The sequence below is a fragment of the Dama dama genome, chromosome 25 (genome assembly GCF_033118175.1).
Source record: "Dama dama isolate Ldn47 chromosome 25, ASM3311817v1, whole genome shotgun sequence".
Taxonomy (NCBI): Eukaryota; Metazoa; Chordata; class Mammalia; order Artiodactyla; family Cervidae; genus Dama; species Dama dama.
This window is the reverse complement of record NC_083705.1, coordinates 70,891,648-70,919,404: the sequence shown is the minus strand read 5'-3', so window position 1 is coordinate 70,919,404 and position 27,757 is coordinate 70,891,648. Positions and strand designations below refer to the sequence as shown.

At 42.7% G+C, this 27,757-nt stretch overlaps 1 protein-coding gene across 1 annotated transcript in view; it reads left to right on the top strand.

Annotated features, from left to right (window-relative positions):
* Positions 1-27,757, top strand: part of ADCY2 (adenylate cyclase 2) — a 455,550-nt gene that overhangs the window by 231,335 nt on the left and 196,458 nt on the right. The window lies entirely within an intron of this gene.

The window sequence follows — 27,757 nt, the reverse complement described above, 5'->3', positions numbered from 1 at the left end:
ACGTGTTCGGTCTTACTCCCACGTTATCTGAGATGTTACTGGGATGACGTCAGTGCTAATGGTGAGGGTGCAGTCATCCACACACAGGCACCAGCAGGAAACCAGTGTAGCCGTCTGGTCGTCCTGCCACCCAGCTTTGGGCTGTATGCCCAGTGGATTGAATCGTAAACCAAAGAGCAGAAATGGCATCTTCAGACTCAAACCCAGCCCCCTCCCCCAGGATCACCCACATGCTGACAGCTACATCAGCCACCATCCACACATGTCTGGGGAAATTCAAATAATAATGATAATGATGATTGTTACCGTGACACTTGGTTAAGACACTCACTGTTGGTTACAGCACATTTCTCTGTGATAGTGTTTGTGGGCAGGGTTTGTCCCAGCTGAAATCTGCCTGTGCCATCAACAACACTTCGTATAGTGCCTGTTTTCCACCTGGGATGTTGAAATGGGATGAGATGATTAAATGAGATGAGAGGCTTGAACTTGTCCTTGAGGGAGATGATTGGAGTTGCAGGGGAGGGTCTGGTAGGGAACTAGTTGTGCTGTCAGGGGCTGTCCTACAGTCATTGCTGTGGGTGATATGTGGACACATACATTAGGAGAATACATAGGCTCTGATGACAGACTGTAAAAATAAGAAATGGAGCTAAATCAGGGCTATAAGGAGCAAAGCCACGTGGTCTCATCCAGGATGGTGGCCAGCAGATGAAGCAGGCCTGCTTTGGAGGGGAAACCAAGAGTGGGTCCTGTACTTGACACATTTAACTTCAGGTCTCAGCAGAAGATCCACGTGAAAAGTTTTCTTTTTGCCCTTGAGTTTTCAAATTTATCAGCAAGAACCCAGTTTCCATCTCTAAAGATGATGGTTAACATGACTGTCTAGTGTGAAACCCACAGTCCCTTCTCTGAGTGCATTCATCAGTATTTGGCACATAATTGTGTCACTATTATTTGTTAAATTGTATTTAGTCCATTTTATATAATTTCATTAAAATGTATTATGGTGGTGAGAGCGAAAACAATCCCTTAGATACTGATACTAGACTTTTATTTGTGTATGAACTGATGAATAGTAATTGTACTCCTTTTTGAAAACAGGGAGTTCTGTTTGTTCATCCAATAAATATTAATTGAGCACCTAGATTGTGGAGGGCGTGATTCTAGGCATTGGGGTGTGGCTGTAAATACTGCTTTCTCACTGATATTAGCAAATCTCATGGTTTGTTTTAAAAACATTTTGTTTTGCAACATGTATAGTAAAAGTATTCAGTAATTACAGTTTACTTCTTTGGTCTCTACGTATATCAAATTCTGGATTGCATTAAGAGAAATAGACAGTTGTTAACATGGGACAGTTAACCAGTACCACTTCATATACTGTGCACTTATCCATGTTAAGTAATGGTTCAAATCTAGGTTCTAGAGAATTCTGTAGTTTCAACACACAGCGCTCAGTGTTCACAATTGTTCCCTCTACAGAGTTCAAGTGTTTTAGGGTAGACAGTTTCCTCTTTCAAACAGTGGTGACTGGATATGTTTGGTCCTGCCAGTCATATTTAACTTTCTTTTCCATCACCTTCGCCAAGGTTAGGAAGAACTGAAATTCCAAGTCAGCGGATTACATAACCTAATATTTATAGTACCAGCTTCGACAGAACACTAAGCCAGGCTGTTGACCTTTTCTATACTGCCTCTTTCCATGAAGAGACCTTGAGTGGCCAAGAGCAAGTGTCATCCCTTGTCATGTTGATCTGTGCGTCCGTGTGGTCAGAAAGGCCATGCTCTGACCTTACGTGGCTCCAGAACCAGACCAGTGAGGCACACCTCATGTTACAGACTTTATGGGACCATCGCGGGAGATACTATTAGGGCATCTATTTACAGGTTCTAGGAAAAAGAGTCAAAGATCTTTTTTTAAATATGTAAGGAGAAAAGGGACACTTTGAAGAAAAAGAAGAACTTACACTTTGTTGTTGTTGTTCAGTCGCTAAGTTGTGTCCGACTCTTTGCAACCCCATGGACTGCAACGCCCCAGGCCTCCCTGTCCCTCACTATCTCCTGGGGTTTGCCCAAGTTCATGTCGACTGAGTCCGTGATGCTATCCGACCATCTCATCCTCTGCCACCCTCTTCTCCTTTTGCCCTCAGTCGTTTCCAGCATCAGGGTATTTTCCAATGAGTTGGCCGTTTGCATCAGGTAGCCAAAGTATTGGAGGTTTAGCTTCAGCATCAGTCCTTCCAGTGATGTTTATTTAATAAAATATAATTTGACATAATGTATGAATTTTGCTACCAAAGTTGGGAGTCAGCTCTCAGGGTCTGAGGCCCAGAATGCAGTACTTTTGTTAAGATTTTGGAAAATATGTTTCTAGGATGGAATAAATGTCCATAGTTGTTTTTGTTTTTTTTTTCCAGACCAGCATGTAATTAAGTGGGAATGAAAAAATCCCATAGTTAATAAAATCAGTAAGGTATGAATGTATAGAGTTAAGGAAACAAATAAAAATTAGCCAATGGCAAGCTAGGTGCCCTTCATACAGAAGAGTGGCCTCAGAGACCACGACACTGGTGTGGCCGCAGACCAAATTAAGGTCCGAGGATTCCACATGTCATTTCTTGTCTGTCTATTGCCACAAAACATTTCTTTTTTAAATTTTCTTGAAGTATAGTTGAGTTACAGTGCTATGTCAGGAGTATAACAAAGTGATTCAGATATCTATCTCTCTCTGTATATATGTCTTTGTCTATAGCTATAGATAGATATCTGTATATGTTATATGTATATTGTAAATTTGCTTCCTTCGTAGTCACTGAGGCAAACATCAGTGTCCTTGAGAGTGCTTCATTCAGGGGTAAGGGGTGCGCTGAGTAGCTGCAAGATGATTTGTTTCAGGCCCCATTTGGGTAAAATCTATGGCATCCATTTTAAGGTTGTATCTGCAGTTACCACAGAACGAGTTGACGCTCCTGGGCTGAGGGCCGCCATTTTGAATAGTTACTGGGCGCCTTTCACAGCTTGACCCCCTGCCACGCTTAGACCTTGGGGAAGAGGGCAGATGTCCTGTGAGCCCAGGAAGCTGGTCCTTCTGCAGCCCCGCTAGGGGTTATCAACAGATAGTTGAGATTACTGGGAAGGGTCTAGGGATTCTGCAATCTTTTCAAAATCCCTCAGCTCTATACTTTCTTTTCTTCAGATTTTGTGCTTTTTTTTTTTTTTCCTAGATGCAAATGAGGAAACTCTAGTGATCAAAACCATTTTTGAACGACATGGCTATTTGTACTCTGAGATTTGAGGAGAAGAAGGAATGAAAAATGTTAGCAGAGATTTTCTCAGTATTTGTGTTCTTGCCCTAAAAATGCCCTCATGGATAAACACTATTTTTTTTTCTTAGTAAGTGAGAAACTTAATGCACTCAATTAGTACTGAAGCCGCGTTTGGGGCCTGAAAGTGGTGTGTTTTGACTTTTGTCTTAAGTTTCACATCCTGCAGTAAAAGTCATTTCTTGTGCACCATGTCAGTGCAATAGAGGCTCTTTATCAAACCTCAGTCAACAGAGGTGTTTCTCCCTGGAGTATGTAATAGACACTCAGGAATTGATGAGAGCTGGAGTCAGGGCAAAACAGAAACCCTCTCTCTTAATTGCCGGGGCAGTGGAAATAAATGTGGCCTCTGTAGGACTGAAAACTAGGTTTGCTTTTTTTATAGAGAGAAAATAAACACTCTTCAATTTATATGTTGTCTTTGTTTTCAAGTAATGTAATTGTGAGAATCTTTATGTGGCCTGCCTTCTTCTGGAAACACCATGTGGACTGAATATGATACAACATGCCTTTCAGTGGAGAGTACTAGTCAAGTGAGGTGGGGACACTGTTATTGCTGAATCTGCTCCCCACTGTGGGGGCTTAGTGAACCAGTAGGCTTCCTGTGTTTCCTTGGGGGCAAAATTGTGCAGATTTCAGTGGAACAAGCAAGAGGTCCTTTTGTGTTCATGGTTGGGTAGATAAAAAACGTACCCATCTTTATCCTGATATGACAGCCAGTAATATTAGGGCATTACCAGATGTATTGCATAAATCATTTAAAACTCTAGGTAGAGTGTGTTGGAGTTGTTTCAGGTTTGGGATGCTAAACTGTGGTCCCTTTTCATAAGGGAATGGAGAAAAGAAGGAATGGCATTTGTTTGAGTCCTCTTAATGTGCCAGGCTGTGTATTTAGTTCTTTCACGTTTGTATCAGTTTCCTATTGCTATTGTAACAAATGACCACAAGTCCAGTGGCTTAAACAGAACAAATTCAGTATTGTATGTAGTTCTAGAGATCAGAGGTTCAAAATCAGTCTCATGAGTTCTGTCAAGGTACTGGTAGGCTGGAGTCCTGGAGGCTCTGAGAGCAGAATCCAGTTGCCTTTTCAAGCTTCTAGAGCCTTCTTGCATCCTTGGGTCCTAGCCTCTTCCTCCATCCTCAAATTCAGCAGCACAGATTCCAGTCTCTCTCTCTCCTCTCTCTGTGCCTTGTCTTTCTCTTCACCCCCTTCTCAGATCTCTGACTGTATTCTTGCATCTTCTCCCTACTCTCATTATCCCTCCTGCCTCCCCGCCATACAGATAATCCAGGAAAATCTCCCCATCTCAAGGTCCTTAATTTAATTGTATCTTCGAAGTTCTGGGTTTGCCATGTAAGGTAACATAGTCACGGGTTCTGGGCATTATTAATCGAACAGGGTGCTTTTTACAGGTTCATTGTTAAGCCAACTAGCCCGTCTTCTTAGTATACTTATGAACTCTCTGACTTAAGTCTCTTTTCCCACTTAAGTCAAAGTAACTGTCAAGTTACTTGTCCAAGACCACTCAGCTCTTAAGTGTGGATATTTCTGCCTCTCATGTTGTTTCTGCCTAGGTTTTTTGGAGTTAGCTTTGAGAATAGAGATTTTCCTTACCATGAAGGACTTTTTAAGTTAACTGTGTTGCTTACCATTACTAGTTACATAAGAAAGCATAAAACATCATTAAACACTTATCCGACATCATTAGGTTATGCATTGCCATGGTAAGCACCATATTGCCCATGAGAATGTTAGAAATTCACATGAAAGATCATTCCCACAAGAAGCCACAGTGTTAAATCTGTCTGTGGCTGGATTTCCATTCTGTGGTGGACCCTGTAGGGAGACCACCTGAGTTGAATCCTGGTTACGTTTTCTTTTTGTATGACCTTGGTCAAATTCCCTCACTTCTCCATGTCTTAGTTCCTCTGATGGAAGTTGTTCTGCTTAATTTCTTACCAAATTTCAGAGTCTTTCTAGCATTCAAAATGGTGTCCTGTTAAGAAAGTGATCATGAGCTGGTCTTGCATTGAATTATCATGACATAATGCCCTCAGTTCAGTTCAGCTGCTCAGTCATGTCCAACTCTTGGTCACCACATGGACTACAGCATGCCAGGCCTCCCTGTCCATCACCAACTCTCAGAATTTACACAAACCCATGTCCATTGAGTCGGTGATACCATCCAACCATCTCATCCTCTGTCGTCCCCGTCTCCTCCCGCCTTCAATCTTTCCTAGCATCAGGATTTTTTCAAATGAGTCAGCTCTCCACATCAGGTGGCCAAAGTATTGGAGCTTCAGCTTTAGCATCAGTCCTTCCAGTGAATATTCAGGACTGATCTCCTTTAGGATGGACTGGTTTGACTTCCTTGCAGTCCAAGGGACTCTCAAGAGTCTTCTCCAACCCCACAGTTCAAAAGCATCAATTCTTTGGTGCTCAGCTTTCTTTATCGTCAAACTGTCACATCCATACATGGCTCCTGGATAAACCATAGCTTTGACTAGATGGACCTCTGTTGGCAAAGTAATATCTAATGGCATAATGCCCTAACATTAAACAAATCAGCTGCCACCCTGGCCAAACCATTGACCACACTGAGGCTGGAGGGAGAGATAGGTGCCGGCTATGCCATCCCCTGAGTGCTCTCCATAATAAGTTCCCTTGAAGCAAACAGATCAAACAGAGAAAAGTTCTGCTGTGTCTGCTAGAACATGTGATGGAGAGTCCTTCCAAACCCTTTTTAATCAGCCCCATGTCACTCCGTTGGGGAGTTTACTTTTCACCAGCAGAATGGATGGTGTGAAGCAATCACATAGCTGCCCACACTGCAGGACTTGCCATTTACCCCAGTTGTCTGCATCTGAGTTGGCACATGGAGTCCAGGGTGGAGCATCTCACAGTATATGCCTCTTGATAAAAACCGAATTGGGTGAGCTCAAGAAGAGTTCAAGCTAGTGAGACTTTCTCACTGCAGTTCCTGAAGCGTGAAAGCAGCAAGTTTTAGTAGAAATGTTACCCATGACCTTTGGGTAGGATATGCAACTGGCAGAGACAGCAGAGAATGTTTTTCAGCCGCTCAGTCATGTCCGACCCTTTGCGACCCCATGGACTGCAGCACACCAGGCTTCCATGTCCTTCACCATCTCTTGGAGCTAGCGCAAACTCATGTCTATTGAGTCAGTGATGCCATCCAACCATCTCATCCTCTGTCATCCCCTTCTCCTGCCTTCGATCTTTCCCAGCATCAGGGTCTTTTCCAATGAGCAGAGGATGAGAAACATAAAACATCACACAGTGTGTACAGTTTGGTTTGGATAGGCTGACCCCACCTGTGTCCTCAAAGATCTTTAATGAAACTTTCCTCCCAGCCCCACCCCCATCTACTTTTTATCCATTTTATTTAATAATCGATTGTATAATTTTTCCTTTGGTATCTCCTCCTTGAAGAAGTTGTACTTGTATAATTCTTGGTCACTGCTTCTTTCTGTGTTATTAAGTGACGAGTTGCCTACTTTTCTCTAGGCATCGTTCCCTTGATGGAGAGGACATAGTCTACTTTTTCTCAGCACTCCTTAGTGAAAGATCGAATGATGTACAAGATAGCACCTGTTTTACTCGGAAGTTGTAACAGTGAAGGGTTGAGATTTCATTAAAGGGTTCTCTTCACGATGTTTACCATTTGAGTGCATCGGAATGGAGTTCAAGAATTGCTTGCACAGTTTGCACTGCATTGTATCCTACTGATTGCTTCAGTTCTCACGAAGCTCAGATATTATGTCTCATTGAGAAATACCAGGGTAATATATTTCAGGATGTTGCAATGTGTATTATGCCATGAGGCTTATGGATACTTTTGATGAGAAATGAAAATGAATTCCAGAAAAAATATGTAAGTAACTCTCAAACCATCAAGCCCGAAATGTTTTCTGATGAGTCCTTTAGTTAGAATGGATGGGATTAGAACATATTTTCAAAGACTGCAACGAGGGCCATGCTGTGAATGTATACTCTGGCTCCTTTAAGGAGAAACCAACAATTCTACATCGATGATCAAGGGCAAAGAGGAGGAAGACAGCTGGAATCACTGTCAAATCTTGACGCCTAATGAAGACTGCCACTGCAGGAGGCTAGTAATAGGGGCTCAAAATAGCACTAGTGTTCATTTGTAAAAAGATAGACATCCTGTTCTAAATGGAAAAAGTAAAATACAGTTACAGTAATTAATCAAGCTGATTTTTAATTAATTAAATATATGCAAATGCCTCTTTGTGTAATGACAGTAGAAAAGCTGGGCTTCTCTGGGGGCTCAGACAGTAAAAAATCCGCCTGCAATGTGGGAGACCTGGGTTCGATCCCTGGGTTGGGAAGATCCCCTGGAGGAGGGCATGGCAACCCACTCCAGCATTTGTGCCTGGAGAATCCCATGGACAGAGGAGCCTGGCAGGCTGCAGTCCATGAAGTCTCAATGAGTTGGACATGACTGAATGATTTAGCACAGTAGAAAAAGCTATATGGTAAAATAAAACCTCCAGAAATTTCCTCCCTGTAAGCCACTTGAGCAAAACCCATATCCAGTGTCCATGGTCAGGAAGCCATCCTCCTGTCTTGTTGGAGAAGCACCTGGGGAGCATTTATATTAATCCAGATCATCACAGGTTAGTCTTTGTTGATAATACTGTTGTTTGGTTGCTCAGTCATGTCTAACTCTTGTGACCCCATGGACGGTAGCCCTGCAGGCTTCCCTGTCCCTGGGATTTCCCAGGCAAGAATACTGGAGTGGGTTGCCATTTCCTTCTCCAGGGGGGATCTTCCTGACCCAGGGACTGAACCTGTGTCTCGTATCTCCTGCATTGACTGGCGGATTCTTTAGCACTGAGCCAGCAGGGAAGCCAGTTGATAACACTAGAGAAGCACAGATACACACACACACAAATAGAAGCTGCACCCTCAGGAGAGCACCTGGTTGTGATATTTTTGGCTTCTGAAAGTTGTCAGTTTCCCTTGGAGATTGATTGTTTTTTATACCCTGTGATGCAGTGTTTTGATGCCGACAAGACTGTATATTAGGCAAAAAATAATCTAATGGAAATAGTCATGTAGGATCAACATCACTTGACATGAGTAAAATAAACCCAATAAAAAAGAGTCCAGAATCAGTCCTTCTGGTGGCAGTCTCCATTCTTCTGGTATGTGTCAGGCACCAGAGAAAACTCAAAATCAAAGTCAAATGTCAAGTCTCCTGTGATTGCGATCGTATCTTACTTCCTGAAGACGTAATCACAGGTAGCCCAGGATACCTGACAATGGGGAAGAAGGCTTTTTGAACTCACTGGTATGGAAAGTGATTGATTTGCTGTGTTTAATAGTTTATCACCAGGAGCACAGTCACAGGTAAAAATACCTCGCATCGCCCTAGGGCTGTGTTTGCCGAACCACGGCACCCACCAATGTTTCTGACAAATTGAAAAGTATGAGTTAGGAGCTTTAGAATTTTGTTCGTGTGTGTATCCTTTCAAACGGTGTTATTCTCTGGAGTTTTCCCTTTTTAAGTTTTCTGAAAACTTCTATTTCACAGTTTTGTCTTTGATTATCTGCCATGTGCCAGGGGATTAGCCCAGGGAACAGAGTAGTATTTTAGTAGTAGGCTAAAGGCCCCCTGTGTCTTTGGGCTTATATTAGAATGGCAGGAGATGGACCATAACTGTCTGAAGGCAGAATTCTCATGAGAAGATGCAGAAAGATAATGCGACAGAGCTAAGTGGGATAAGCACAGAGGCACATTGGAGGGGCCAACCAGGGGCTTCTCTGGGGACGTGGCAGCCGAGTTGTAACATGAATCCCGGGAGGATGCATCCCTGTAAGGACAGGATGAGCAATGCTGTCAGCAGGAGTGGGCCTCCAAAGGCCCAGACTCAGGAACCAGATTGGCCTGTTTGGGGGACACAGAAGTCAGTGGGATTGTCGGGTAAGAAAGGAGAGTGGAGGGGGAGACAGGAGCTAGATGATGGACCATATCCTGGGCCTCACAAGGTAAGTGAAGGACTTGGGGCTTTATTAGACGTGGAGTGGAAAGTTACAGAAGCATTTTGAGTAAGGCGGTGACACGAACCGGCTAACATTATGTTCATCTTTTCTTCTAATTGAAGTGTAGTTGATTTACAACGTTGTGTTAGTTGGTGCCGTGCAGAGGAGTGATTCGGTCATATTGACATTCTTTTATTTTTCCCGTTATAATTTATCAAAGGGTGTTGAACATTGCTCCCTGCACTATACAGGAGGACCGTCCCTTAATATGGGTATATATACTAGTTTGCATCTGCTAATCCCAAATTCCCATCCTTCCCTCCCCCATCCCCCTCCCCTTCCTGGGCAATGACAAGTCTGGTCTCTATGTCTGTGAGTCTGTTTCTGTTTGGCAAATAAGTTCATTAGCATCACTTTTTGGATTCCTGATATAAGTGATATCATACAATATTTGTCCTTGTCTGACTTACTTCACTTAGTATGATAATCTCTAGGTCCATCCATGTTGCTGCGAATGGGTTTATTTCATTCTTCTTATGGCTGAGTAATATTCCACTGTGTATATATATACCACATCTTTTGTCATTCATCTGTCAGTGGACGTTTAGATTGTTTCCATGTCTTAGCCACTGTGACTGGTGCTGCTGTGTACGCAGGAGTGCATGTATCTTTTTGAATTATGGTTTTCTGACTAATATTCTTAAAAGATCCCTCTGGCAACTGATGGAGAATGGATTGAGGTGGAAGTGCAGGCTGGGTGACCTCCTGAAAGCTCTAGCGATAGTGCAGACCTGAGCTAGGAAGAGCTTGGATCAGAGTGGACATATTCAGGACTTACTATGAAATGAAACCAGTATAGATCACTGTTGGATTAGATGTCGGGTGAGAAGAAAATAAAATAATCAAGAAAAATTCCTAAATGAAAATTCCAGCCCTTGGATCATGGTTGGTGTGCCACTTCTTAGATTTCGGGGTCTTTGGGAATGATGTTGGTTGGGGGTTGGGAGTGGTGTAGAAATCAAAAGATGAGTTTTAAACAGTTAAGTTTGAGATCCCTGGTCTATGTCCAAGAGGAGATGCCACGCTGGCAGTTGTAAATAAAATCCAGAGCCAAAAATGTAAATGTGGAAGTCATCAGTATATAGTCGGCCTTTAAAGGACAAAATGAGAGTCCCTAGGGAGAGGTTGGGGTTAGAAAAGACAAAAATGAACCAGGACCAATCCCCAAAGCACACCAGTATTTGAGAAGAAATAAGAGGAAAACAGGGAGCCATTCGCTGAAAAAGATCACCCATTACGTGAGAGTAAGGCCAGAGAGTGTGGTTCAGTTGAAGCCAAAGGAGGGAGTTTAGGGGCCAGCATTCAACTTGGTCCAAAGGTGAGTCTCAGAGGGCAGCATGTGGAGAAGTGACCACTAGTCCTGGCAGCATGCCTGTCACCTGGGCAGAGGGGTTACATTGAGCAGGAGGTGAGCAAGGGCAGCTGTGAGTACTGACGGCTCCTTTGACACGCATAGCAGGAAAGAGGGGCCAAGAGTGCTCCTGTTTTACCGTTTAGCTTTTCTACTGCAATGCAGGAGACCCCAGTTCAATGCTCGGGTCGGGAAGATCTGCTGAAGAAGGGATAGGCTACCCACTCCAGTATTCTTGGGCTTCCCTTGTGGCTCAGCTGGTAAAGAATCTGCCTGCATTGCCGGAGACGTGTGTTTGATCCCTGGGTTGGGAAGATCCCCTGGAGAACGGAAAGGCTACCCACTCCAATGTTCTGGCCTGGAGAATTCCATGGACGGTATAGTTCATGGGGTTGCAAAGAATCAGACACACCTAAGACTTTCACTTTCTTTCTTTTACTGCCATGATGTAAGTAGGCATTTGCATATATTTAATTAATTACAAATCCTTGATTACTTATTGTAACTGGCCAAGACTTTTTAAAATCAATTAATTAATTTTGGGCTGCACTGGGTCTTTGTTGCTGTGTGCGGGTTTTCTCTAGTAGCAGTGAGCGGGGGCTATTCTTCGTTGTGGTATGTGGGCTTTTCACTGAGGTGGCTCCTCTGGTTGCAGGGCATGGGCCTAGGGCATGCGGGCTTCAGTAGTCGGGGTGTGCAGGCTTCGTTGCTCTCCAGCGTGTGAAGTCTTCATGGACCAGGGATCGAACTCATGTCCCCTGCATTGATAGGTGGATTCTTAATCACTGGACCACTCAGGAAGCCCCCAGTCAAGACTTTCTTTGCCCAAGATGGAAAGCAGTAGTGTATTACGTATCTTACTGTGACATCTCTGGCAGTCCATTTTAAGCCGTTAGTAGGTTGTATTGTATCATATAGCTTCCCCAGAGTGTCTTTCTTTTATTCTGAATTTTCACTTCTCAGGAAGGGATGGGCAGAGGAATTGATTGATTTTTCTAGAAAGGAGCTCAGTTGCTGGAGTACGTTACTAATCACTGTGGAGTGTCCTGTGTATGCTGGTTCTTGTTCTGGTGATGGCTACTAGAAAGTTTTGAACCCAAATAGAAACAACGAGGGCTTCCCAAGTGGCACTAGTGGTAAATAACCCACCTGCCACTGAAGGAGATGTAAGAGATGTGGATTCAATCCCCTGGGAAGAGTTTAGGAAGATCCCCTAGAGGAAGCCATGGCAACCCACTCCAGTAGTCTTGCCTGGAGTATCCCATGGACAGAGGAGCCTGGTGGGCTACAATACATAAGGTCACACAGAGTCAAACACCTCTGAAGCGACTTAGCACACACACAGCACATGCCAGATGACTTCATTCTCTAGGATAGTGGTGTAAAATAAAAGCAGGAATATTTTATCATTGACTGTAGAATGAGCTCAGACCAATCAGATGAGATCTAAGGCCCCAGACCTTGCAGGCATCTCAGCCCTGAAGGAAGTGACCATTCTTTGGACAACTTTTAGCTAATCGTGTGACATCTTTGTCACTCTGAGACAAGATCCAATGTTTGGAGGAAAAAAGGTGCATTAAAACAAAATGCAATGTTCAGTCACGTGATGCAGGGTGCCACCTACGAAGGTGTCCTTGCCTGGGCTTCTCTCAATGGCCCTTCCCGTCCATGGGTCAGGAGGAGTCAGAACGTGGCTACCATCATGGCAGCTGCCTTTACCACCAGGTAAAATGACGTGGGTGAATTTCCCAAAGGCGTCATCACCCTTCTAGCAGGCCTGCCTGGGGCCCACTCCTGAAACCTGACTGTGACTTCTTTGGTGGCAAAGGCTGTCTATTATTTCATTATTTTTCCTTATGTTCATAGAACCTGGCACAGTTCCCTGCATGGAGTAGGCCAGTTCTCAGGTCAATCAGTCGTGTCCGACTCTTTTTCAACCCTATGGACTGTAGCCCACCCGGCTCCTCTGTCCATGTCCTTGCCTCCAGGCAAGAATACTGGAGTGGGTTGCCATGCCCTCCTCCAGGGGATTGTCCCAGCCCAGGGACCAAACCCGCGTCTCCAGCGTCCTCTGCAGTGGCAGGTGGATTCTTTACCACTGAGTCACCTGCCAGGGCACATGCTGTTATGCACCAGCTGACAAGATACATCGGTGTGTCCTATGCTCTCTTTCTCCCTCCCCACTTCCTGTCTTCTCTAAGTTCAACATTTATCATGCACGTATTAGTTATGTAGCTACATGGAAGTAGTTGGTTTAACTTGGTTATTACCGCTGGTCCCCAAACAGGATCCTCAAAAATTGATAGCAAGCCCTGGACTCCTGAGTGATCCATCACACACCATCTTGATTCACCATTCACACATCTTTCCTTCTCTCTCTTCTGAACTCTCTGCAGGTTAAGTGTTCTTATGAGTCAGCTCTGAACAAACCCCGATGCTGTCAGATGCGTCTTTCTGTTATGAGGCTTGCTTACATGATTATTCAGGGAAGTAATATTTGACCGCACTAAATCTTCAGAAAGAGTAAACAGCAAAACTCTGCCATTTCCTGTCCTTCCAGGTCCATATGCCTCTCCCCAAAAGTTTCTAGTACAATTTTGGCTGAGGTGTCTCTATGAATGTGTGTTGTTTTAATCTCATTGTCATAGAAGGGATCAACATCTTTCCAGTAGGGAGCACACACACAGATTGTGTGTGTGTGTGTTTGTGTGTGTGTCATGAATGATGCAATTTTATGTCAGAGATAAAATACAAGCGTGAAACCACCCAGCTGTTACGTTGATCCCGATCTGCTGAAGAGCATGCGTTTAAGCCAGCCTGTATTGAAATGCTTGGCTCATGCTTACAACTGTGATAACAATTTGCAGAATAATGAATCTCTGAAACAGTGTTAGATTTTGACGTTGATGAATACAGCACTGAACATAATTACTATTTCAGATCTCTCCTGGTGAATTTTATTATCAAGTTGAGGAAAAAGTGTTTAGGGGGAATACTTGGGAGTGGGTGTTCTGAAGTGTGGGTCAGCACAAATGTCAACAACAGATTCTACTCTTTAAAAGGGACAGAGAGGAGCTCAAAACTTGGGCTCTGAAGAAGTAACACTTTCAGATGAGTGAGCTTTTTGAAAAGCTGTGAGCAGAATTTTGAATGCTTCCTGAAAAAACAGAGGGGGATCCTTCATTAAAGAGCAATGGACTTCATCAGCTGATATACGTGAACTTAAAATGGGACAACTTCTATAGCAGAGAGAATTGAGAGATGTCTTAGAGGTGCCGATGAATAATGAAAACTAATTTTAAGCTTGCCTTTAAATAAAGTTTGCTTTTTATATGTGTTATGAACAATGTTCCTATCATTTCCCATGTAAATTGGCATGTAGATTATTACATGTAAATCATGTAAATTAGCATCTTCTGCCTTTGATGACATCATGCTTTTACTTTATTTCATTGAGAAATGAAAAATAAGAGACTAGGCTCCAGGGGACAAATCAAACATATTATCAAGCCAGAAAAGAGAAATACCAATTCCAAGATATTTTATGAGTATTTTCTCTAGAGAATGATGAGTTTAATAATTTCGTGTCTTGCTATCTTTCTTTATTGATGAAAGAGAGAACGCTGGGCTGAATGGTCTTCTATAACTAAGGAAGAAACGGCTAATACAACGCTCCAGCTGAGAAAAGATTTGGAAAAGTTACTTTCCTGATGCTTCAGAGAAAGTTCTGTCCTTTCTCACAGTTCAGCTTTTCTTCATCAGGTACCCTGTGAATAGAGAGATGAGAATTTTTTAAATTAATTTATTTATTTTAATTGGAGGCTAATTACTATGCAATAGTTGGCGGTTTTTGCCATACATGGACATGAATCAGCCACGGGTGTACATGTGTCCCCCATCCTGAACCCGCCTCCCACCTCCCTCCCCATCTTATCCCTCAGGGTCGTCCCAGTGCACCGGCCCTGAGCACCCTGGAGAGATGAGAAATTTGAAATCAAATGCTATCAGACATGTCCTCAGAGTCACTTATTTCCCTCCAAGGAGGAGAAAACAAAAACCGTCTCTGTTGGTGCCTGTCAGCTGGTCCCACGTGGGATCCTGACCTGTTTTTCTCTCGCCCCATTTTTTGGTGGACACTCTTTCTGTCCTACCCACCAAGCCCATGTGCCTGTTCATCACAGACACGGAGGCCTCTTTTCTCCACGTTCGTGCCGCTCAGCTTTCAGCTCATCACACGTTTTCAGTCATTCCCTCCGATGGATGGCTCTCAGCACACTCCTCCTGCCTCCCTCTTTCCTTGGGTTGTAGACTCCTTTTCATTCACACCACAGACTCAGAATGGAAGCGGATGCCATTTTTCCCCAGACCACACTTGTTTGTCACCTTCCCTTTCTGTTAGTGGCTCTCCCCAGCTCACCCTCAGCCCACATTTAAATCCCCCTTCTCTGTGCTTTTTCCTCTGCTTCTCCCGTAAAGCCAGCTGTTCTGCTGTGTTTACATTGGCCGTTCCCACCGCCACCTCCCGAGTTTGTGTTGCTGCCGCGCCCTGCCCTCATCAGATTCATGCCATGTTAATCCTTGAAAGGCACGCTTAGTATCAGGGCAAAGCTGAGCCCGTAAACACGAGGAGCTGCTTAATAATGCAGCGCCCTTTAGCAGCTGTTCTTCGAGCTGTTTGTGAGAGGCGGCATTACCCAACGGTGAGTGTGGCTGTGGTTCCTCACTTGGTTTTGAATCCTTTGACACCCCTTGATACCCGCCTGACTCGAGGAAAGTTGTATAACCTTTCTGGTCTTTGGTTTCTTCATCTGTACAATGGGTGTGTGTGTGTGAGTCCAGTCAAGTTGCTCTAACAAGATACCGTGAGTGGAGTGGCTTGTAAACAGCAGAAGAAATTTGTTGCTTGTGGTCCTGGAAGTGGAAGTCCAGGTTTCGGGAGCCAGCTTGATCAAATTCTGGTGCAGACCCAAATCAGGTTGCAGACAGCTCACTTCTCCTAGTTTCTTCATGTGGATGAAAGGAACTCTCTGGAGTCTATTCTATAAGGACACTCATCCCAGCTGTGAGAACTCTGCCTTCATGACCTAATCACCCGCCCCAGTACAGGCCACTTTGTCATGTGGAGGCGAGGATTTCCATATATGAATACCAGGGGGATGGATTTCAGTATATGAATACCAGGGGGACGGACTTCAACATATGAATACAAGGGGGACGGATTTCAGTATATGAATACCAGGGGGACAGATTTCAGTATATGAATACCAGGGGGACGGATTTCAATATATGAATACCAGGGGGACGGATTTCAATATATGAATACCAGGGGAACACAAATAATCAGACATAGCAGTGGAATAATGACTTTACCTACCTCTTGAGAATTTTGGTCATATTGTACCGTGTTTATTATCACTGAGCAAGGGCATGTTCTCAATAAATGTGTGTGTACGTACACTTATATCCCCCATTTATACAAATACACATATATTTACTATCAGATTGGTACAAAAGTAGTTGCAGTTTGGGACTGTGAATTTTAAATTATTACAACTAGGCTCTAACACATCTCTGTTGATCACAAAAGGAACCATTACAGTCTACATGTTTTTGCCAATGAGAAATAAGTTTGCTTATTCTTGTAGCATGAAAATCCATGCTTCGGGGTTTGAGGAACTCTTGGAAAGCATTTTCTGCATCCTGCTGATTGTGGAAGTGTTTTCCCTGCAAAAAGTTGTCAAGATGCTTGAAGAAGGGGTAGTTGGTTGGCAAGAGGTCAGTTGAATACAGAGGATGAGGCAAAACTCCGTAGCCCAGTTCATCAACGTTTGCAGCATTGGTTGTGTGATCAGGAGTTATTGTGGAGACGAATTGGGCCCTTCCTGTTGACCAGTGCTGGCTGCAGGCACTGCAGTTTTGCTTGCATCTCATCAATTTGCTGAGCATACTTCTCTGAAGTAATTGTTTTGTCAGAATTCAGGAAGCTATAGTGGATCAGATGGACAGCAGACCGTCAAACAGGGACCATGAACTTTTCTTGGTGCAAGTTTGACTTGGTGAAGTACTTTGAAGCTTCTTCTCAGTCTGGCCACTGAGCTGGTTATCGCCAGTTGTCCTATAAAATCCATTTTTCATCCCACAGTCCAATTGAAAAATGGTTTGTTGTTGTTCCATTCAATAAGAGAAGATGACACTTCAAAATATCAATGTTTTTATTTTCAGTCAGCTCATGAGGCACCCACTCATTGAGCTTTTTCACCTTTCCAACATGCTTCAAATGCCATCTTTATACTGAAAAAAATAAGGAAATGATAAAACACTTGAGTTATGGGCCTAATTCTTTGTTTATTCAATGACAGTCAGTCTAGATATTCATGTTGGACTCATTTCTGTGCTGCTAACATGTCAGTATTAAGAAGAAGGAAAGAAATTCTAAAAGCTTCTGGAAAGAAGAAAAAAACTAGGATAATTGCCGTGGGACAAGTCAGATTTGCGTGTCCTATAATCAACACCAGATGTTAAAAAACAGTAGAACAGAATCTTAAAAATACCTCAGAAAAGTATTTTGCAGTTCAATTTGTACACCAAGTCAAACTGCCATTCGTAAATGTACACTGGTTTTCAGGCACACATAACTCAGAAAATGCAACCACCATACAGGTATAATGACATGGAAATTTGAATGTTTCCACAGTGAAACAAAGAAAAATAAATTCAAACAAAAGAGAGGATAAGAGAAACTTTATGAGCCAAGAAACTGGTGAAACTTGAGAACTCTAAGTAATAAGACTAAATAATTACAGTTGCCTAGTATAAAAATAGCACTATTAATTAAAACAGCAAGAAGAACAAAATTCTAACATTTTAAAATTCAGATGATTTCAGCTGAGGAATTATGGGGTTGAGGTTGTCTTATCTAGAAAAACTGATTTCTTTTAGAAAGTAACATTTAAAAATGAGAAATGGCTTACCCCATTGCTTTCAGTCATTCTGAATATTTTTAATTTCCAACAGAATTAAAGGGGGAATTAGATTTTTTTATTCATTAAAGCAGATCATGTATTAAATCTGAAAACTGTTTTAAGTGGTAATTCGAAATTCATTGCAAACGAAAAGATCATTGCTTATATAAGGACCAGCCACCCTGAATTATGCAGTTTTGTATGCTCAGTCTTTAATATCTTTCTTCCATGCACAAGCCATAAAATCTCAGTTTAAAAAAGGACCGGGTAAATAGCGCTTATTGCATTTAAGCTGTGAAAGTCAGAATCCCCTGAAGCATGTTATTCATTTCAGCATTATTCGTACCTGAATTTATATCTTTCATCTAAGGGAAGCGAGTTCTTTTTAAATATCATAAATACCACATTCCATAGAATTATCCCATACCGTGGTGCTATAGCCATACATAGGTCGGGCAGGGAATTGTTGAGTTTATAGCAAGAGCTTGTGTAGATGGGCAGTTTCACTCAACTTCCTGAACGCAGTAGGCTTCGTTCTACTCCTGATGTGCTCTCAGGAGCGTTTTCCTTGACCTCCGGGCATCCAGGGGACATTCCCCACCTCCTCCCCACTGACGCATTCAGCCTGGAGCTTTCCTTCTGGAAAAAGTTACTGTAGGAAAGTCAGGTGCCCTCAGGAAAGGGTGAGGACCTCCATTCGAACCAGAATCCCTCACTGAGCAAACCCTTCTGTCCTCTGGAGCGTTTGAGTGCACCTTTCGGCTTCTCTACTGGACCTCTGCCTGGTAACAGGATCGACTCTGGAGTGGTTTTCGTTCGATTTGGTTGGTTGGTCCTTAACCTCCTGGATTTCCTGACCTGTATAATATGAGTTAGAGGAGGGCATGGCAACCCACTCCAGTACTCTTGCCTGGAGAATCCCATGGACAGAGGAGCCTGGCGGGCTACAGTCCCTGGGGTCGCAAACGGTCGGACACGACTGAGCGACTAAGCGCATAATATGAGCAGCAGCGGTGGTATCCGCCCCCCGGATGTCCCAGGGCTGAGGTGTGTCCATCAGGGTCCTGCAGCATCGCTGACTGACAATGAGCTTGCGGCGCACCTGGGCCCGCAGTCACCAGGTGAGATTTGCAAACTGTCAACCTCTCAGGCTTCTGGTCCCTAGGAGTCGTGAATCGGTGCTTTCGCCCAAGGATTCATCTACTGCGTGAACTCCAAGAAGTACCCCCTGAACGTTATGGGGAAAATGCTCTCTTTGTTCAAACTTCCAGGATCTAAAAATGGGGCTGGGAATCATCCACACCCCATATTGCAGAATTTGTAAAAAAAAAAAAAAAAGCGATAGTGTTAGTCATTCAGTCATGTCCAAATGTTTGCAGCCCCATGGATTGTCCTTGGAGTTCTCCAGGCAAGAATACTGGAGTGCGAAGCCATTCCCTTCTCCAGGGGATCAAACCCAGGTCTCCTGCATTGCAGGCAGATTCTTTACCGTCTGAGCCACCAGCGAAGCCACATGCCATGTTGCAGCCTTCAGTGAGGATTTAATGAATACAAGATGAAAGAGTTTCCACAGTGGTCCCTTAGAAAGACCAGAGGACTGATTCTAGGACCTCCCAGATACCAGATACCAGAATCCACTGATGCCCGGGTCCCACAGTTGACCTTCTGTGTCCATGGTTACATATGTGTGGGTTCAACCAACCAGATCATGTAGTGCTTTACTGTTTAATGAAAAAAAAATATCCTCATAAGTGGACCTGCTCTGTTCAAATTCAGGTTGCTTTCTTCCTCTTTCCCTCACTGTCTGTCTATAAATGCACATAGCAGTGTGCAGACTCGGAAAGGTTACATTTAAATCCTCCAGACCTTCAGAACTTATTGCATTTACCCCGTTTAAAGAAGAGCTCTGAGACTTCAGCTGTGTTTGCTAAAGCTCTAAACTTCCCTGTCCATATTTGCACACACATGTCACACGCTGCTCACTTTGCTTCTCTGTCCCTGAGTGAGCAGGCTCAGAAATAATAAACACCCAAGTAACGGCCACCACAAAGAGGGCCCTGTATCACACACATGGTCTTATTTTCTGTATTTTCTCGTGTTTGCTCTTCCTGGAGGCTGCCCCCTGGAAGGCAGCGCTTGGAGAGAGACAAGGACCTTTCACATGTAAACTGACCAATCCAGGAAGTGCACCCGGCCACCTCCACTCTCTGGTTCTCTCTCCAGGCCAAGGTCCTTCTGCTCTAATCACCACCAGGCCAGGTCCCAGACAGCCAGCTGCAGCCGCAGAGCCCACTGTGTTTATTCAGACCAGCCAGTCCGAAGCCTCCTTGCCCTTCCTCGCCTCACTCTTCCCACGGAAACCGCGACTAAAACATACCCACGTTTTCTCCCTCACTCCCTCTGCCCCGATTGACCCCATGGCCCTCCGTGGCATACCATGCCCCCTGTCCCAAGGCATCTTCTTCTTCCATTACAGTCATTCCTGTGTATCCCTGTCTTCCCGTCTCTGATTAAGACAAATGCAGGTACATTATGAATCAGATATCAAGTAATGAATGAAGTTTCGCTGGTCACCTTAAAATCAGGGACAGATGGACTTCCCTGGTGGTTCAGTGGTTAAGACTTCACCTTCCACCGCAGGGAGTGTGGGTTCGATCCCTGGTCAGGGAGCAAAGATCCCACATGCTTCATGGCCCCCCAAAATACATAGAACAGAAGCATTATTGTAACAAATTCAATAAGGACTTTTTAAAAATGGTCCACATCATTAAAAAGTCAGGGTTAGTAATGCCGGAAAACAGTGTTTTGCAGCAGTAACTATGCAAGTGGAAAAATAAGGAACACAGGTGTACCTCCAGAAACACAAATCCCAAAGGTTTTTCTCAGTTGTGAGGTCACTGAGTCTGAGCACCTCCTGACCATCCTTTCTCTGTTCCCACACCTCGTCCACATTCCAGGATTGCTGCCGTGGCTCTGAATGAAATGACAATTTGAGAGCGTGCGAAGGTTCTTTCTCAGAAAGATTTCCGCTCTTTAGAGCCTCATGGAATAAGGATCAATTCAAAAAAAGCAAATGGGATAGAAGGAAGAGACGTTTTCCCACATTCTCATAAAATGGGTGGTTCTGAGAACTCCTCACTGGGCACAGCCATCATCCTTCTCTTGTTCGTGGGACAGTTGCCCAGGGAGTATTGTTTGCATAGAAAGATGCTGACAGGGAGATCGCTGATGCCTCCTCCCTGAGGGGTTAGTGTACCGGCCCTTAGAGGTTTGGCAGAGGATGCCTGCAGAGGTCTGCAGACAGCGCCTGGGGCTTCACCCGGCAGCTTCTTCTTTCTGGACCCTGTAAATGCTGGACTGACCAGCAGCTGCCATCAGCCCAGGGCCCAGGAGTCCTGATTTGAAACCCAGCATCAAAGCCTTCGTCTTTAAAGCCGTGTGTTGGCAAGAATATAGCAGGACCAATTTAAAAAGGTGCAGTTTGCTTAATGGTTGCGTCTTCTAGTCTATAAATTACATATCCATTAATAAATCTGTCCTCCCGCATCCACACCTGAGAAGTCATTTCACCTCTCTGAGGTTTCCAGAAGATGTACAAACATTTATCACAGACATAAAAACTGATCAATAGAACTATAAAAGGTAAAAGTTTTAAATCATGCTCTGATTATAGCCATGGGCCCTTCCATTACTGTTTCCATTAAGCAGTGACATGTATAAAAATATTGAGCCATTTACATTACGAGAGAGAGAGGGGAGAAAACAGACAGGAGAGACTGTTGGGAAAGACTGATTAAAATGGTTCTTTGTCTCACTGAAGGAAAACCCAGCTTTCCAGTGCTAACCATTAAAACAAAAAAATGTCCTGGATCTTTTTTAAAGAGTGGAGACATAATAAACATTATGACACCAACCCAGACAAAGATTTGCTTTATCTACCTCTGAAGGTAGGAGAAGTTCTGGATATGCTATTGAAAAGTTACCGTTACCTTTTCCATGTAATTGTTGCCAGTGTTAATGACAACAGGAAATGCTTATAGGCTGTTGTCATTTTAGTCACTAGGTCCTATCTGGCTCTTTTGTGACCCCATGGAGTGTAGCCCGCCAGGCTTCTCTGTCCATGAGATTTCCAGGGCAAGGACACTGGAGTGGGTTGCCGTTTTCTTCAGTCTGCAAATGTTATCTGTCCTTTATCCTTCCTCTTATCAGATGGAGCCAATTGTCCCTCAGGGACCTCAGAGGGGTTGCGTGTCTGATTCTCAGGGTCTGAAGTGACGGTGGCTCTTTTGACACTCACTTTCTTTTGTCAGTCTTGGCGGGACTTCCCTGGTGGCTCAGATGGTGAAGAACCTGCCTGCGATGCCCAAGACCTGGGTTTGATCCTGGGTCATGAAGAGCCCCTGGAAAAGGGAATGGCTACCCGCTCCAGTGTTCTTGCCAGAAGAATTCCGTGGGCAGAGGAGCCTGGCACGCTACAGTCCATTTATTCTGTTAAACGTGCACATATTAAATCAGGAGGGCAAGGCTTGGGCTCTTTATGACTGTCTTGGAATGACTGCTTCCCTTCATTTCTTGGGAAAGATTTCTCCCTCTGTGACTTGCCAGGACCATGACATGCTAACTTCCAGTGTTACATAAGTTCTGCTGTCAAGTTTGTGGTAATGAAATATTACTCAGAGGGAAAGTATAAATGTAAGAATAATAAAAGAGGGGGAAAGGCAATGAGATTTTGGAATGGAAAGAAAATGTAACTTCCATGATTCTGTTTTTTTCCATGTTATGTTGTGTTGGAACTGATAGTGTTTCAGTTCGCTGGACTCTGCTAGGATTGTGGGTGTAGCCATGGGAGGGCTTGGCTTCAAATGCAAAGTACTGATGCTGTGTGAACAGATTTGTGGGTTTGTTGTTTTTTTGGACACTGAGTCCGATTGCTAAGAATTTGGATTTAAGAATAGTTCCTTCTCTTTTCCTCTCCTTTTCCCATGACAACTCCCATACCCTCCCTGGAGTGGATGCAGTAGACAGTGGATGCATCCTGGGTTTGAGTTTGGCTCATTTGCGAGACGTCAGGCAAAACACACTCTTTGCTCAAGCTTCCACGATGTAACAGCGGGGCTGGTAACCGTCCCCACCCCATGACTCAGCATTTAATGAGGATTAATGACTCAGATGGTAAAGAATCTGCTTGCAAACCAGGAGGCCCAGGTTTGATCCCTGGGTCGGGAAGACCCCTGGAGAAGGGGATGGCTGCCCACTCCGGTATTCTTACCTGGAGAATCCCATGGACAGAGAAGCTGGCAGGCTGCAGCCCACAGAGTTGCAGAGAGTCAGACACCACTGCATGACCAACACACACAAATGAATACAGGATGAAGACTCGACTCTTTTCTTGGCACCTGTAGCTCCAAACATATTAGGTAGTATCTTATTCTTTACATCGTCTATATTTACCTTATTATTTAGAAGACTGGAGATGCCATCAGGAATATGTGCTTATTGATTCAAGCAAAAATTACCTGAGATAACCAACTGCAGTTGAGACCGTTTATTTTCTTTTCTTTTTTATTTTATTTATTTTATTTTATTTTATTTTTTATTTTTATTTATTTATTTTTATTAGTTGGAGGCTAATTACTTCACAACATTTCAGTGGGTTTTGTCATACATTGATATGAATCAGCCATAGATTTACACGTATTCCCCATCCCGATCCCCGCTCCCACCTCCCTCTCCACCCGATTCCTCTGGGTCTTCCCAGTGCACCAGGCCCGAGCACTTGTCTCATGCATCCCACCTGGGCTGGTGATCTGTTTCACCATAGATAGTATACATGCTGTTCTTTCAAAACATCTCACCCTTACCTTGTCCCACAGAGTTCAAAAGTCTGTTCTGTATTTCTGTGTCTCTTTTTCTGTTTTGCATATAGGGTTATCGTTACCATCTTTCTAAATTCCATATATATGTGTTAGTATGCTGTAATGTTCTTTATCTTTCTGGCTTACTTCACTCTGTATAAGGGGCTCCAGTTTCATCCATCTCATTAGGACTGATTCAAATGAATTCTTTTTAACGGCTGAGTAATATTCCATGGTGTATATGTACCACAGCTTCCTTATCCATTCATCTGCTGATGGGCATCTAGGTTGCTTCCATGTCCTGGCTATTATAAACAGTGCTGCGATGAACATTGGGGTGCACATGTCTCTTTCAGATCTGGTTTCCTCAGTGTGTATGCCCAGAAGTGGGATTGTTGGGTCATATGGCAGTTCTATTTCCAGTTTTTTAAGAAATCTCCACACTGTTTTCCATAGCGGCTGTACTAGTTTGCATTCCCACCAACAGTGTAAGAGGGTTCCCTTTTCTCCACACCCTCTCCAGCATTTATTGCTTGTAGACTTTTGGATAGCAGCCATCCTGACTGGCATGTAATGGTACCTCATTGTGGTTTTGATTTGCATTTCTCTAATAATGAGTGATGTTGAGCATCTTTTCATGTGTTTGTTAGCCATCTGTATGTCTTCTTTGGAGAAATGTCTGTTTAGTTCTTTGGCCCATTTTTTGATTGGGTCATTTATTTTTCTGGAATTGAGCTGCAGGAGTTGCTTGTATATTTTTGAGATTAATCCTTTGTCTGTTTCTTCATTTGCTATTATTTTCTCCCAATCTGAGGGCTGTCTTTTCACCTTACTTATAGTTTCCTTTGTAGTGCAAAAGCTTTTAAGTTTCATTAGGTCCCATTTGTTTAGTTTTGCTTTTATTTCCAATATTCTGGGAGGTGGGTCATAGAGGATCTTGCTGTGATTTATGTCGGAGAGTGTTTTGCCAATGTTCTCCTCTAGGAGTTTTATAGTTTCTGGTCTTACATTTAGATCTTTAATCCATTTTGAGTTTATTTTTGTGTATGGTGTTAGAAAGTGTTCTAGTTTCATTCTTTTACAAGTGGTTGACCACTTTTCCCAGCACCAGTTGTTAAAGAGGTTGTCTTTTTTCCATTGTATATCCTTGCCTCCTTTGTCAAAGATAAGGTGTCCATAGGTTCGTGGATTTATCTCTGGGCTTTCTATTCTGTTCCATTGATCTATATTTCTGTCTTTGTGCCAGTGCCATACTGTCTTGAGGACTGTGGCTTTGTAGTAGAGTCTGAAGTCAGGCAGGTTGATTCCTCCAGTTCCATTCTTCTTTCTCAAGATTACTTTGGCTATCTGAGGTTTTTTGTATTTCCATAGAAATTGTGAAATTCTTTGGTCTAGTTCTGTGAAAAATACCGTTGGTATCTTGATAGGGATTGCATTGAATCTATAGACTGCTTTGGGTAGAATAGCCATTTTGACAATATTGATTCTTCCAATCCATGAACACGGTATGTTTCTCCATCTGTTTGTGTCCTCTTTGATTTCTTTCATCAGTGTTTTATAGTTTTCTATGTATAGGTCTTTTGTTTCTTTAGGTAGATATACTCCTAAGTATTTTATTCTTTTTGTTGCAATGGTGAATGGTATTGTTTCCTTAATTTCTCTTTCTGTTTTTTCATTGTTAGTATATAGGAATGCAAGGGAATTCTGTGTGTTAATTTTATATCCTGCAACTTTACTATATTCATTGATTAGCTCTAGTAATTTTCTGGTAGAGTCTTTAGGGTTTTCGATGTAGAGGATCATGTCATCTGCAAACAGTGAGAGTTTCACTTCTTCTTTTCCTATCTGGATTCCTTTTACGTCTTTTTCTGCTCTGATTGCTGTGGCCAAAACTTCCAACACTATGTTGAATAGTAGTGGTGAGATTGGGCACCCTTGTCTTGTTCCTGATTTCAGGGGAAATGCTTTCAATTTTTCACCATTGAGGGTGATGCTTGCTGTGGGTTTGTCATATATAGCTTTTATTATGTTGAGGTATGTTCCTTCTATTCCTGCTTTTTGGAGAGTTTTAATCATAAATGAGTGTTGAATTTTGTCAAAGGCTTTCTCTGCATCTATTGAGATAATCATATGGTTTTTATCTTTCAATTTGTTAATGTGGTGTATTACATTGATTGATTTGCGGATATTAAAGAATCCTTGCATCCCTGGGATAAAGCCCACTTGGTCATGGTGTATGATTTTTTTAATATGTTGTTGGATTCTGTTTGCTAGAATTTTGTTAAGGATTTTTGCATGTATGTTCATCAGCGATATTGGCCTGTAGTTTTCTTTTTTTGTGGCATCTTTGTCTGGTTTTGGAATTAGGGTGATGGTGGCCTCATAGAATGAGTTTGGAAGCTTACCTTCATCTGCAATTTTCTGGAAGAGTTTGAGTAAGATAGGTGTTAGCTCTTTTCTAAATTTTTGGTAGAATTCAGCTGTGAAGCCATCTGGTCCTGGGCTTTTGTTTGCTGGAAGATTTTTGATTACAGTTTCAATTTCCTTGCTTGTGATGGGTCTGTTAAGATCTTCTATTTCTTCCTGGTTCAGTTTTGGAAAGTTATACTATTCTAAGAATTTGTCCATTTCATCCAAGTTGTCCATTCTATTGGCATACAGCTGCTGGTTGTAGTCTCTTATGATCCTTTGTATTTCAGTGTTGTCTGTTGTGATCTCTCCATTTTCATTTCTAATTTTGTTAATTTGGTTCTTCTCTCTTTGTTTCTTAATGAGTCTTGCTAATGGTTTGTCAATTTTGTTAATTTTTTCAAAGAAACAGCTTTTAGCTTTGTTGAGTTTTGCTATGGTCTCTTTAGTTTCTTTTGCATTTATTTCTGCCCTGATTTTTAAGATTTCTTTCCTTCTGCTAACTCTGGGGTTCTTCATTTCTTCCTTCTCTAATTGCTTTAGGTGTAGAGTTAGGTTATTTATTTGGTTTTTTTCTTGTTTCTTGATGTAAGCCTGTAATGCTATGAACCTTCCCCTTAGCACTGCTTTTACAGGGTCCCATAGGTTTTGGGTTGTTGTGTTTTCATTTTCATTCGTTTCTATACATATTTTGATTTCTTTTTTGATTTCTTCTATGATTTGTTGGTTATTCAGAAGCGTGTTATTTAGCCTCCATGTGTTTGAAGTTTTAACAATTTTTTTCCTGTAATTGAGATCTAATGTTACTGCACTGTGGTCAGAAAAGATGACTGGAATGATTTCAATTTTTTTGAATTTTCCAAGACCAGATTTATGGCCCAGGATGTGATCTATTCTGGAGAAGGTTCCGTGTGCACTTGAGAAAAAGGTGAAGTTGATTGTTTTGGGGTGAAATGTCCTATAGATATCAATTAGGTCTAGCTGGTCCATTGTGTCATTTAAGGTTTGTGTTTCCTTGTTAATTTTCTGTTTAGTTGATCTATCCATAGTTGTGAGTGGGGTATTAAAGTCTCCCACTATTATTGTGTTACTATTAATTTCCTCTTTCATACTCGTTAGTGTTTGCCGTACATATTGCAGTGCTCCTATGTTGGGTGCATATATATTTATAATTGTTGTATCTTCTTCTTGGGTTGATCCTTTGATCATTATGTAGTGTCCTTCTTTGTCTCTTTTAACATCCTTTATTTGAAAGTCTATTTTATCTGATATGAGTATTGCGACTCCTGCTTTCTTTTGGTCTCTGTTTGTGTGAAATTTTTTTCCAGCCCTTCACTTTTAGTCTGTATGTGTCTCTTCTTTTGAGGTGGGAGACCGTTTATTTTCATAGGTTTAAAATCGTATCACATGCTTGATACTATTGATCTCGAGAAGCATGAGATTTCAAAAATTACAAATTTTGTGCTGTCCTTCAGGGTGAATAAATCTTGGCTCCTGGGAGATGAGCCAGTCTGGCCGGGGGGTGGGGAGTGGGGGAGCAAATTAGGAATAGAGTTTAGAAATACAAGAGGCGTTGGGAAGGGAATTGAAGCTGTAAGTCTGGAGTGCAGTTCTGTGGGCTGGGCTGGAGACATATTTACATTAAGAGGAGCCAACACTTTCTAACACCATACACAAAAATAAACTCAAAATGGATTAAAGATCTAAATGTAAGACCAGAAACTATAAAACTCCTAGAGGAGAACATTGGCAAAACACTCTCCGAC